The sequence below is a fragment of the Lutra lutra genome, chromosome 1, assembly GCF_902655055.1.
Source record: "Lutra lutra chromosome 1, mLutLut1.2, whole genome shotgun sequence".
NCBI classification, from domain to species: Eukaryota; Metazoa; Chordata; class Mammalia; order Carnivora; family Mustelidae; genus Lutra; species Lutra lutra.
The window spans coordinates 179827058-179840272 of NC_062278.1; the positions used below are offsets into that span (position 1 = coordinate 179827058).

Sequence of the window (13215 nt, forward strand, 5' to 3'; positions counted from 1 at the left end):
GAGGGGCAGCACTCTCTCTCAGGCACAACAGCTTCAGTTTAACTGAGGGCAAGTGTCTGAGAAAAAGCAGTAAATGTAAGCCTTTAGCAGCCAAGTCTCACAGTGGCTGGAGGGCACATGCATTGGCCTGGAAAAGCAATCTGCATAGGGTAACACAACTATCCACCGCAGAAGCCTCTGTTATGATAACCATATGACAGCAGGAGACTTTAATGTAACCACAGGAATAATTACTCAGCATTATAAAGGCAGAAGAGTACCCTATATAAAGAAGCAAACAAATACATATTTAAAAGAAAAAAAAAGTTACCATTAGTATTTTTCAAAGATTCTCCTTAAAAAAAGTCCTTTGAAATCTCATAACCAATATCAAATTTTGGCATTAGAGCTGGTTTGGTTGTTTCACTATTTAAGTTGTTTATTTTTTATCTGGCCATGGAATAAGTTTGGAAACTCATTTCCTCTCTGCACTACCAGAAAAACAAAACACAAAAGTACACACAGAAATACACATCTGCTTTTCTTTAAAATGTGCTAGTCAATATATACATCTTTACCAATTTATTCCATAATTTTCACTGACTTCCATTAGTAATTTAGGAAACACAAAGAGCTCTAAAACTCCAATATATCCAATGGAGATTAAGGTATATCTTAATCTTAAAGGAGAAATCATAACTAGTTTTTCCTCTCACATCACTTTCCAACTTTTTCATGTTTTATTAGCATGCTTTTGATCCCAATATTAAACAGTATCACTTTTTACTTTGATATATCTGTACCACTGAGACAGCTCTAAGAACGAGCAGTTTCTGATTCTTCATGTTTTCTGAACGGACTGGTGCTTTGAATACAGGAGATGCTCAATAAATGTGTGTTGAATTGGTAAATAGATTTTGACACTTCATTTTACGAGGCGGTCAGTTCATCAAGACAGCAAGAAAAGCAACAATTCCATAAAATTAAAATTATCCTTGAAAAGCTTATAAAACTCCTATTAAGAAATATATATACTTTGTGTATATATTCCCGTGTCAGCTCTTCTCATTCAATTTACTCAATATTTTTTATGCTTCTCAATCATTCTTCAATTTCTTCCTCCAGGATAGTGCTGATTTGTCACGACCTACTTAAAGATCACTTACACAACACACTTAACTCTTTCTAATGGTCAGGAAATCCTGGAACAATCTTTATATGTACTTGCTATAAATTTTGATGGTTTGGCATTGGTTGTTTTTAGTGTGACTATATCCACTACCTATTTAATATGAGTAAGGAAACAGGGGCATATCACATGCATAAAATTAAATTTATGTAAGATAAATACATTAATTATACAATTCCATTGTATTGCTTCTCAAGTGAACATAATTAGCTCATCAACCTTGAAAAAAGGGCCCAACTCCCCCTGGTTGTATTAAAACTTCCAAATTCCCTCATATCTTATTTTTTTCATATTTATTCATCATCTTAAAAAGCACTGAATAAGTGCTTTCTCTTAGACCTTTACACTATAGTCATACCCAAGAGCTGCAGCATAGTAGCCAAATTAGCATGTACCCATTTGCTCCCTTAACAGCGATCTGCTTTTCTATATGCAGACTGTCACAATGCTGTGTTTACAGGATTGCTTCAAGCAGCTAATTACTGTAAACAACATAATGCTTGCTATATGGTACTGACAAGAGTAAATATGATAATGACCATGCATACTCATCATAGCTCCATCTTTGGAAAACTATTTCAGAAAGTAAGCAATTGATGATAGTTGTAATACAAAGCAAGGGAGAGGGGGGAAATTTGATTACTGGGTTTTAGAGGTTTCAATTTGCTGAAAAAGTAAATCTCTAACATCATGACATGCAAGAATGTGGAAGAAAAGGCTCCATTACCACTTGGACAGCTGTTTACATTGTCTTCCATCTGGAACACAAGTGAAAAGAATAACATTTTGTTTGATTTGAGAGACCCAGGTCAGGGAATTAAAAATGCAACAAAATTCTCCCTAAAGTAGCAGGGTCCGCAAACTGATTTCCCCTAAGCCAAGATAAATTTCTCTCTTCCCCAAAGCAATCAGCAAGGTGGACATTGAATAAGATGGAGATTTTCCAGCAGTTGTTTTCCCCTTCCCCCAACCTCTATTGTCATGCATTGTTTCCTTCTGAGGTACCATTTCAACCAGAAGTCCCATTTCCATGTAGTAGGATCAGAAAGAGGGCATTCTCAACCATAGGGAGAAAACAGATATTCTTTGTCCATCATATACAGTAAGATAGACACTGATTTCTGGTAAGTAGCTTAAAACAAAATTCCATTAGTAGAGAAATACAAACCACACAAAGAGACATTGTTCTATGGCAAAACTAGTTTTACTATGATATGGGACACAGATTGAGGTTTCTCTAAGGCTTACTCACCATGCTAACCATAAATACATTAACATCTACAATTAATTCCAAAATAATAAACAAACATATAAAATAAAGAGTTAACTTATGAATGGTCTGAAAATTTGACCTGGGAAGAAAGACTTTACTGATAAACAAAATGACAAAGAAGCTTCTAGCTGAGGAATAAAGTATCTCTATGATGTTTCCATATTGTATTACAAATCTCAGAGTATTTGTATACCCATTCCTCTGGTCTCATTTCATACTGCAGTAAAATGAATTAAACATTATTTGAAATTTATATAGTAATTCCATATGTATAAAAATTTAAGTGCATTACTTTGGCAGTGAAAAATAGAAATATATAATACTTTTTGGCTTTCATATTGACTTTTTTTTTTAAGATTTATTTATTTAATTTAGATATGGGGGAGGGACTGAAGGGGAGGAAGAGAAGAGAGAGAATGTGAAGCAGACTTACTGCTGAGCATAGAGCCTGGCCTGGGGCTCAATCCCACAATCTTGAGATCATGACCTGAACCAAAATCAAGAGTTGGATGCTTAATAACTGAGCCTCTCAGGCACCTTTGTATTCTTTGACTTTTAATTCAATTATTCTGTCATTTTCAGTCTTCTCCTTTTACATAAATATACCTGGGTATATTTAGACCTCTATTAGTTTTCCATTGCTGCTGTAACAAACTGGCACAAACTCCATGGTTTAAAATAACATGAATTTATTAACTTATTATTAGTTCTAGAGGCCAAAATTTCAAAATCAAGTCTTGTTGGGAAGGCTGCATTCTCTATGGAAGTTTTGAGAAGGAACACATTTCTTTGCCTTTTTCAGCTTCTTGCATTCCTTGACTCTTGACTCTTGTCTTGTCTTCTTTCTCCAACTTCTTATTTTCAGGGTCACAACTCCCACTGCCAGCTCTGATCTTCCTGCCTCCCTCTTATAAGGACACTTGTCTTTATTTTTTTGAAGATTTTATTTATTTATTTGACAGAGAGATCACAAGCAGGCAGAGAGGCAGGCAGAGAGAAAGAGGAAGGGAAGCAGGCTCCCCGTTGAGCAGAGAGCCCGATGCGGGGCTCGATCCCAGGACTCTGAGATCATGACCTGAACCGAAGGCAGCGGCTTAACCCACTGAGCCACCCAGGCGCCCCAGAACACTTGTCTTTAAGAGGACCCTTTAAGAGGTTCACCCACGAGGGAGGAGTCAAGATGGCGGAGAAGTAGCAGGCTGAGACTACTTCGGGTAGCGGGAGATCAGCTGGATAGCTTATCTAAGGATTGCAAACACCTGCAAATCCAGCGGGAGATTGAAGAGAAGAGGAGCAGCAATTCTAGAAACAGAGAGTCAACCACTTTCTGCAAGGTAGGACTGGCGGAGAAGTGAATCCAAAGCGACGGGAAGATAGACCGCGGGGGGAGGGGCCGGCTCCCGGCGAGCGGCGGAGCAACGGAGCAAAATCAGGACTTTTAAAAGTCTGTTCCGCGGAGGGACATCGCTCCAGAGGCTTAACTGGGGTGAAGCCCAGGCGGGGTAAGCGCGGCCTCAGGTCCCGCAGGGTCGCAGAAGGATCGGGGGTGTCTGAGTGTCGCAGAGCTTACCGGTATTAGAACGGGGAAGCCGGCTGCAGAGACAGAGCCGAGGAGTGACTCTCAGTTCCGGGTTGCCGTGAACCGGTCGCAGGCTCGGTCAGCTCGGAGCGCAGCCGTAGGCCAGGGTGACGGTAGTCATTTGGCACTGTTCTCTGAGGGCGCACTGAGGAGTGGGGCCCCGGGCTCTCGGCTCCTCCGGGCCGGAGACCAGGAGGCCGCCATCTTTATTCCCGTCCTCCGGACTCTACGGAAAGCGCTCAGGGAACAAAAGCTCCCCAAAGCGAACCCGAGCGGATGACTCAGCGCGACCCCGGGTAGGGCGGTGCAACTCCGCCTGGGGCAAAGACGCTTGAGAATCACTACAACGGGCCCCTCCCCCAGAAGATCTACGGGAAACCCAGCCAGGACCAAGTTCACCTACCAAGGAGAACGGCGGAATTCCAGAGGAGAAGAAAGCAAAGCACGGAACTCATGGCTTTCTCCCCATGATTTTTTAGCCTTGCAGTTAATTTAATTTTTTTTTCTTTTTCAATTTTTTTTTCTTTTTCTCTTCTTCTGCTAAATTTTTTTTAACTTTTACCGTTTTCTTTTTTTAACGTTTTTTAAATAGTTTATCTAATATATATATATTTTTTCCTCTTTTTATATTTTTTCTTTATCGGCTTTCTTTTTTTTAATAGTTTTTTTTTTCTTTCTTTCTGAACCCCTTTTTATCCCCTTTCTCCCCCCTCACAATTCAGGATCTCTTCTGATTTGGCTAAAGCATATTTTCCTGGGGTTGTTGCCACCCTTTTAGTATTTTACTTGCTCCTTCATAAACTCTTATCTGGACAAAATGACAAGGCGGAAAAATTCACAACAAAAAAAAGAACAAGAGGCAATACCAAAGGCTAGGGACCTAATCAATACAGACATTGGTAATATGTCAGATATAGAGTTCAGAATGATGATTCTCAAGGTTCTAGCCGGGCTTGAAAAAGGCATGGAAGATATTAAAGCAACCCTCTCGGGAGATATAAAAGCCCTCTCTGGAGAAATAAAAGAACTAAAATCTAACCAAGTTGAAATAAAAAAAGCTATTAATGAGGTGCAATCAAAAATGGAGGCTCTCACTGCTAGGATAAATGAGGCAGAAGAAAGAATTAGCGATATAGAAGACCAAATGACAGAGAATAAAGAAGCTGAGCAAAAGAGGGACAAACAGCTACTGGACCACGAGGGGAGAATTCGAGAGATAAGTGACACCATAAGACGAAACAACATTAGAATAATTGGGATTCCAGAAGAAGAGGAAACAGAGAGGGGAGCAGAAGGTATATTGGAGAGAATTATTGGAGAGAATTTCCCCAATATGGCAAAGGGAACAAGCATCAAAATCCAGGAGGTTCAGAGAACCCCCCTCAAAATCAATAAGAATAGGTCTACACCCCGTCACCTAATAGTAAAATTGACAAGTCTTAGTGACAAAGAAAAGATCCTGAAAGCAGCCCGGGAAAAGAAGTCTGTAACGTACAATGGTAAAAATATTAGATTGGCAGCAGACTTATCCACAGAGACCTGGCAGGCCAGAAAGAGCTGGCATGATATATTCAGAGTACTAAATGAGAAAAACATGCAGCCAAGAATACTATATCCAGCTAGGCTATCATTGAAAATAGAAGGAGAGATTAAAAGCTTCCAGGACAAACAAAAACTGAAAGAATTTGCAAATACCAAACCAGCTCTACAGGAAATATTGAAAGGGGTCCTCTAAGCAAAGAGAGACCCTAAAAGTAGTAGATCACAAAGAAACAGAGACAATATACAATAACAGTCACCTTACAGGCAATACAATGGCACTAAATTCATATCTCTCAATACTTACCCTGAATGTTAATGGGCTAAATGCCCCAATCAAAAGACACAGGGTATCAGAATGGATAAAAAAACAAAAACCATCTATATGTTGCCTACAAGAAACTCATCTTACACCCGAAGACACCTCCATTTTTAAAGTGAGGGGTTGGAAAAGAATTTACCATGCTAATGGACATCAGAAGAAAGCAGGAGTGGCAATCCTTATATCAGATCAATTAGATTTTAAGCCAAAGATTATAATAAGAGATGAGGAAGGACACTATATCATACTCAAAGGAACTGTCCAACAAGAAGATCTAACAATTTTAAATATCTATGCCCCTAACGTGGGAGCAGCCAACTATATAAACCAATTAATAACAAAATCAAAGAAACACATCGACAAGAATACAATAATAGTAGGGGATTTTAACACTCCCCTCACTGAAATGGACAGATCATCCAAGCAAAAGATCAACAAGGAAATCAAGGCCTTAAATGACACACTGGACCAGATGGACATCACAGATATATTCAGAACATTTCATCCCAAAGCAACAGAATACACATTCTTCTCTAGTGCACATGGAACATTCTCCAGAATAGATCACATTCTTGGTCCTAAATCAAGTCTCAACCGGTATCAAAAGATTGGGATCATTCCCTGCATATTTTCAGACCACAATGCTCTAAAGCTAGAACTCAATAACAAGAGGAAATTTGGAAAGAACCCAAATACATGGAGACTAAACAGCATCCTTCTAAAGAATGAATGGGTCAACCAGGAAATCAAAGAAGAATTGAAAAAATTTATGGAAACAAATGATAATGAAAACACAACGGTTCAGAATCTGTGGGACACAACAAAGGCAGTCCTGAGAGGAAAATATATAGCGGTACAAGCCTTTCTCAAGAAACAAGAAAGGTCTCAGGTACACAACCTAACCCTACACCTAAAGGAGCTAGAGAAAGAACAAGAAAGAAACCCTAAACCCAGCAGGAGAAGAGAAATCATAAAGATCAGAGCAGAAATCAATGAAATAGAAACCAAAAAAACAATAGAAAAAATCAACGAAACTAGGAGCTGGTTCTTTGAAAGAATTAATAAGATTGATAAACCCCTGGCCAGACTTATCAAAAAGAAAAGAGAGAGGACCCAAATAAATAAAATCATGAATGAAAGAGGAGAGATCACAACGAACACCAAAGAAATACAGACAATTATAAGAACATACTATGAGCAACTCTACGCCAACAAATTTGACAATCTGGAAGAAATGGATGCATTCCTAGAGACATATAAACTACCACAACTGAACCAGGAAGAAATAGAAAGCCTGAACAGACCCATAACCAGTAAGGAGATTGAAACAGTCATCAAAAATCTCCAAACAAACAAAAGCCCAGGGCCAGATGGCTTCCCGGGGGAATTCTACCAAACATTTAAAGAAGAACTAATTCCTATTCTCCTGAAACTGTTCCAAAAAATAGCAATAGAAGGAAAACTTCCAAACTCATTTTATGAGGCCAGCATCACCTTGATCCCAAAACCAGACAAGGATCCCAACAAAAAAGAGAACTACAGACCAATATCCTTGATGAACACAGATGCAAAAATTCTCGCCAAAATACTAGCCAATAGGATTCAACAGTACGTTAAAAGGATTATTCACCACGACCAAGTGGGATTTATTCCAGGGCTGCAAGGCTGGTTCAACATCCGCAAATCAATCAATGTGATACAACACATTAATAAAAGAAAGAACAAGAACCATATGATACTCTCCATAGATGCTGAAAAAGCATTTGACAAAGTACAGCATCCCTTCCTGATCAAAACTCTTCAAAGTGTAGGGATAGACGGCACATACCTCAATATTATCAAAGCCATCTATGAAAAACCCACCGCAAATATCATTCTCAATGGAGAAAAACTGAAAGCTTTTCCGCTAAGGTCAGGAACACGACAGGGATGTCCGTTATCACCACTGCTATTCAACATAGTACTAGAAGTCCTAGCCTCAGCAATCAGACAACAAAAGGAAATTAAAGGCATCCAAATCGGCAAAGAAGAAGTCAAACTATCACTCTTCGCAGATGATATGATACTCTATGTGGAAAACCCAAAAGACTCCACTCCAAAACTGCTAGAACTTGTCCAGGAATTCAGTAAAGTGTCAGGATATAAAATCAATGCACAGAAATCAGTTGCATTTCTCTACACCAACAACAAGACAGAAGAAAGAGAAATTAAGGAGTCCATCCCATTTACAATTGCACCCAAAACTATAAGATACCTAGGAATAAACCTAACCAAAGAGACTAAGAATCTATACTCAGAAAACTATAAAGTACTCATGAAAGAAATTGAGGAAGACACAAAGAAATGGAAAAATGTTCCATGCTCCTGGATTGGAAGAATAAATATTGTGAAAATGTCTATGCTACCTAAAGCAATCTACACATTTAATGCAATTCCTATCAAAGTACCATCCATTTTTTTCAAAGAAATGGAACAAATAATCCTAAAATTTATATGGAACCAGAAAAGACCTCGAATAGCCAAAGGAATATTGAAAAAGAAAGCCAAAGTTGGTGGCATCACAATTCCGGACTTCAAGCTCTATTACAAAGCTGTCATCATCAAGACAGCATGGTACTGGCACAAAAACAGACACATAGATCAATGGAACAGAATAGAGAGCCCAGAAATGGACCCTCAACTCTATGGTCAACTCATCTTCGACAAAGCAGGAAAGAATGTCCAATGGAACAAAGACAGCCTCTTCAATAAATGGTGTTGGGAAAATTGGACAGCCACATGCAGAAAAATGAAATTGGATCATTTCCTTACACCACACACGAAAATAGACTCAAAATGGATGAAGGATCTCAATGTGAGAAAGGAATCCATCAAAATCCTTGAGGAGAACACAGGCAGCAACCTCTTCGACCTCAGCCGCAGCAACATCTTCCTAGGAACATCACCAAAGGCAAGGGAAGCAAGGGCAAAAATGAACTTTTGGGACTTCATCAAGATCAAAAGCTTTTGCACAGCAAAGGAAACAGTTAAAAAAACCAAAAGACAACTGACAGAATGGGAGAAGATATTTGCAAATGACATATCAGATAAAGGGCTAGTGTCCAAAATCTATAAAGAACTTAGCAAACTCAACACCCAAAGAACAAAGAATCCAATCAAGAAATGGGCAGAGGACATGAACAGACATTTCTGCAAAGAAGACATCCAGATGGCCAACAGACACATGAAAAAGTGCTCCATATCACTCGGCATCAGGGAAATACAAATCAAAACCACCATGAGATATCACCTCACACCAGTCAGAATGGCTAAAATTAACAAGTCAGGAAATGACAGATGCTGGCGAGGATGCGGAGAAAGGGGAACCCTCCTACACTGTTGGTGGGAATGCAAGCTGGTGCAACCACTCTGGAAAACAGCATGGAGGTTCCTCAAAATGTTGAAAATAGAACTACCCTATGACCCTGCAATTGCACTGCTGGGTATTTACCCTAAAGATACAAACGTAGTGATCCGAAGGGGCACGTGCACCCGAATGTTTATAGCAGCAATGTCTACAATAGCCAAACTATGGAAAGAACCTAGATGTCCATCAACAGACGAATGGATAAAGAAGATGTGGTATATATACACAATGGAATACTATGCAGCCATCAAAAGAAATGAAATCTTGCCATTTGCGACGACGTGGATGGAACTAGAGGGTATCATGCTTAGCGAAATAAGTCAATCGGAGAAAGACAACTATCATATGATCTCCCTGATATGAGGGAGAGGAGATGCAACATGGGGGGTTGAGGGGGTAGGAGAAGAGTAAATGAAACAAGATGGGATTGGGAGGGAGACAAACCATAAGTGACTCTTAATTTCACAAAACAAACTGAGGGTTGATGGGGGGAGGGGGTTGGGAGAGGGGGTGGGGTTATGGATATCGGGGAGGGTATGTGCTATGGTGAGTGTTGTGAAGTGTGTTAACCTGGCGCTTCGCAGACCTGTACCCCTGGGGATAAAAATATATGTTTATAACGCTGTAAAAAAAAAAAAAAAAAAGAAAGAAAGAAAGGATGAATCCCCAAGTTTTGTAGCAACATGGACGGGACTGGAAGAGATTATGCTGAGTGAAATAAGTCAAGCAGAGGGAGTTAATTATCATATGGTTTCACTTATTTGTGGATCATAACAAATAGCATGGAGGACAAGGGGAGATGGAGAGGAGAAGGGAGTTGAGGGAAATTGGAAGGGGAGGTGAACCATGAGAGACTATGGACTCTGAAAAACGATCTGAGAATTTTGAAGGGGTGGGGGGTGGGAGGTTGGGGGCACCAGGTGGTGGGTATTGTAGAGGGCACGGATTGCATGGAGCACTGGGTGTGGTGCAAAAATAATGAATACTGTTATGCTGAAAAAAATAAAAAAATTAAAAAAAAAAAAAAAAAAAAAAAAAAAAAAAAAAAAGAGGTTCACCCACTTAATATAGGAAAATCTTCCCATCCATATCAAGATTCTTTACTTAATCACATCTGAAAGTCCCTTTTAGCAAGCAAGCCAACATACTGACAGGTTTTGGGGATTATGACAAGGACATTTCTGGGGAGGGGGCCCATTACCCAGCCTATTGCAACACCTTATAATTTAAGTATGAACTGATTATTTCCCATATCATATAATGCCTGTAAAATCACATTGATTTTTGCTTATTACAAATCTTTCATTTTTTTTTAATTTTATTTATTTATTTATTTGACAGAGAGAGATATCACAAGTAGGCGGAGAGGCAGGCAGAGAGAGAGAAAGGAAGAAGCAGGCTCCCCGCTGAGCAGAGAGCCCGATGTGGGGCTCGATCCCAGGACCCTGGGATCATGACCTGAGCTGAAGGCAGAGGCTTTAACCCACTGAGCCACCCAGGCGCCCCTAATCTTTCATTTTTAAAGTGCTTAACAATTTTATATTAAAGTATTTTATTTCTATGCTGTAATAATAAAACCTCAGAGCAGGTCTGCCAGTCCATTTTATAAAATCGTCATTTAAAATTATTTTCCTTTCACAAAAATAATAAGTCATTTTATAATGCTTTTCACACAGAATATACACAATACACACATATATATATATTTATCATTATATTTATCATTTATCTTAAAAAAGCAAATTTTCTCTTAGAGGTGTTTTTTTCAAGTGTGATGACCAATTTCTTGCAGTTTGGAGAGAAATTAAATTGCTATGTGCTAAAAATTAAAGCTCTGTAATTTTAAATTATCAGAATAAAACTCTAAAGGTAGATATTCTTACGTCCAATTCAAGAAGGGCAAAACTGAGACTCAGAATGAACTGGTAAATTCTCCAAGGCTAGGCAGGTGATGAATTATGGGCTTCTCTGGTCAAAAGGAGACTACATTAGTAGGAAATAGAAAATTCCATTCTGCAGGTAATATCATTGATAGAGTTTTAGGTAATGGTTATTTTAAAATATCTTATTGTATATATTCTAGTCTGGCTTCTGGGTTCTATTATTAAAACAAGGGCATGGTAGGTGAAAAGCATTATAACATTATAACATGAAGTAGACTTCAAGTTCCCATGGACATCTGAGAAGTTATTTGCTCCTTTGTCATTTTTCCTTTCTCCGTCTTCAGAAGTTTTTTCATATGTTATTTTCTCTAGAAGGCTGTCCCACATCTACTCATCCTTGTACAAAGTTAGTTGTCATTGATTCTGTACACTTCCTCTTTTATTTTTAATAGATATTTCAGAACGTTCTATCCTAAAACAGCAGAATACACACTTACACATTCTTCTCAAGTGCACACAGAACATTCTCCATAACAGATCACAGGTTAAGTCACAAAACAGGCCTCAATAAATACAAAAAAATGTGAAATCATGCTATGTACCATTTCTGGCCACAATGCTATGAAACTAGAAGTCAACCATAAGAAAAAATTTAGAAAGACATGGGGTTTTATTTATTTTTTATTATTACTTTTGCATCCAGTTTTTATTTAAATTCTAGTTAATCATAGCTCTGCCCTCCATCATCTCCCCACCGAGTAGTCAGTGTGGTTCTTCCTTTTTATCCCTCTGCTATAAGCTTGGGGAAAGAAGGGCCTTGCCTATCTGGTTTAAAGGCTGCATCACCATAACCTAGGGCTTGGGTGCTAGAATACATCTCATTGGCACTAAATTCTGGTAGGTACTAGATAGATAACAGATAACAGAGTGAATGAACAAATAGGTTAATGAAATGTGAGTTTTGGAGGAATTTTGAGAATGACTGCTAGAGTTTTATGTTTAATTAATATTTGATGGTATCTAATATTTCTTTTCATTTTCAATATATATTCAACATACTCCTCACATAATGCTGCATTGTATCTAGACCTGCTTGGTTGGATTAACACTTCTAAAAACTTAGATTGATTAAAAAAAAAAAAGTCTTACCTTTGGCAGTATTTATTACAAGAATGATAACAGTGTAGAGATGAAAAGCACATCTGTGGGACCTGTTCAAGAGACATAGCAAGGATGTAAAACATGTACTTTAACAACTGTATGTACTCAGAGGATAAGTAGGAATTTTTGTTAGAAAATAACAGATTGTTTTATGAAAGTGACCGATTAATTGATTTTCGTTCTTCTAATTTTTAAATTAATATTTATGCAACTCCCAAAGTGGAAACAATCACACTATGTAAAGGTACCACCATTTGTATGCTTACAGGAATCTTTCCTTCACTGACTTTGATAAAGTTACAAATTCTTGGGCGCCTGGGTGGCTCAGTGGGTTAAGCCTCTGCCTTCGGCTCAGGTCATGATCTCAGGGTCCTGGGATCGAGTCCTGCACCTGGCTCTCTGCTCGGCAGGGAGCCTGCGTCCTCCTCTCTCTCTCTCTGCCTGCCACTCTGCCTACTTGTGATCTCTCTCTGTCAAATAAACAAAATCTTTAAAAAAAAAAGTTACAAATTCTTACTCTAAAGCAAACAGTAAGCTAAAAATTAATCTTTTTTTTTAATCTATGTTTTCATATATAGAATTTGCTCAAGGCAAGGTATACCTGCATAAGCAAAAGCCATTTTAATTTTAAAGAAGAAAAACAGATAAAAGACAATTTTTTAGGAGATGGAAAATTACAGAATATTCACAAATGAGTGACTACAATGCAAACAACTTACTAGGTTTTTTTGCTCCCTGAGGAGATCAGTGGTATTTTTCCTCCCATTGGAAAAACCCACTTGTCAGAAGGGAATTAAAACTAAATCTAGTAGAGGGGCGCCTGGGTGGCTCAGTGGGTTAAGCCGCTGCCTTCGGCTCAGGTCATGATCCCAGGTCCTGGGTTC

General features: G+C 38.6%; 1 long non-coding RNA gene across 1 annotated transcript in view; it reads right to left on the reverse strand.

Moving 5' to 3' along the window:
• Positions 1-2899: 2899 nt before the first annotated feature.
• Positions 2900-13215, reverse strand: part of LOC125109514 (uncharacterized) — a 38577-nt gene continuing 28261 nt past the window's right edge. Inside the window, exons 2-3 of the long non-coding RNA XR_007130262.1 lie at positions 12320-12381; positions 2900-2928 (exon numbers count right to left, since the gene is read on the reverse strand). This is a non-coding gene — a long non-coding RNA (uncharacterized LOC125109514). The remainder of the gene's footprint in view (positions 2929-12319; positions 12382-13215) is intronic.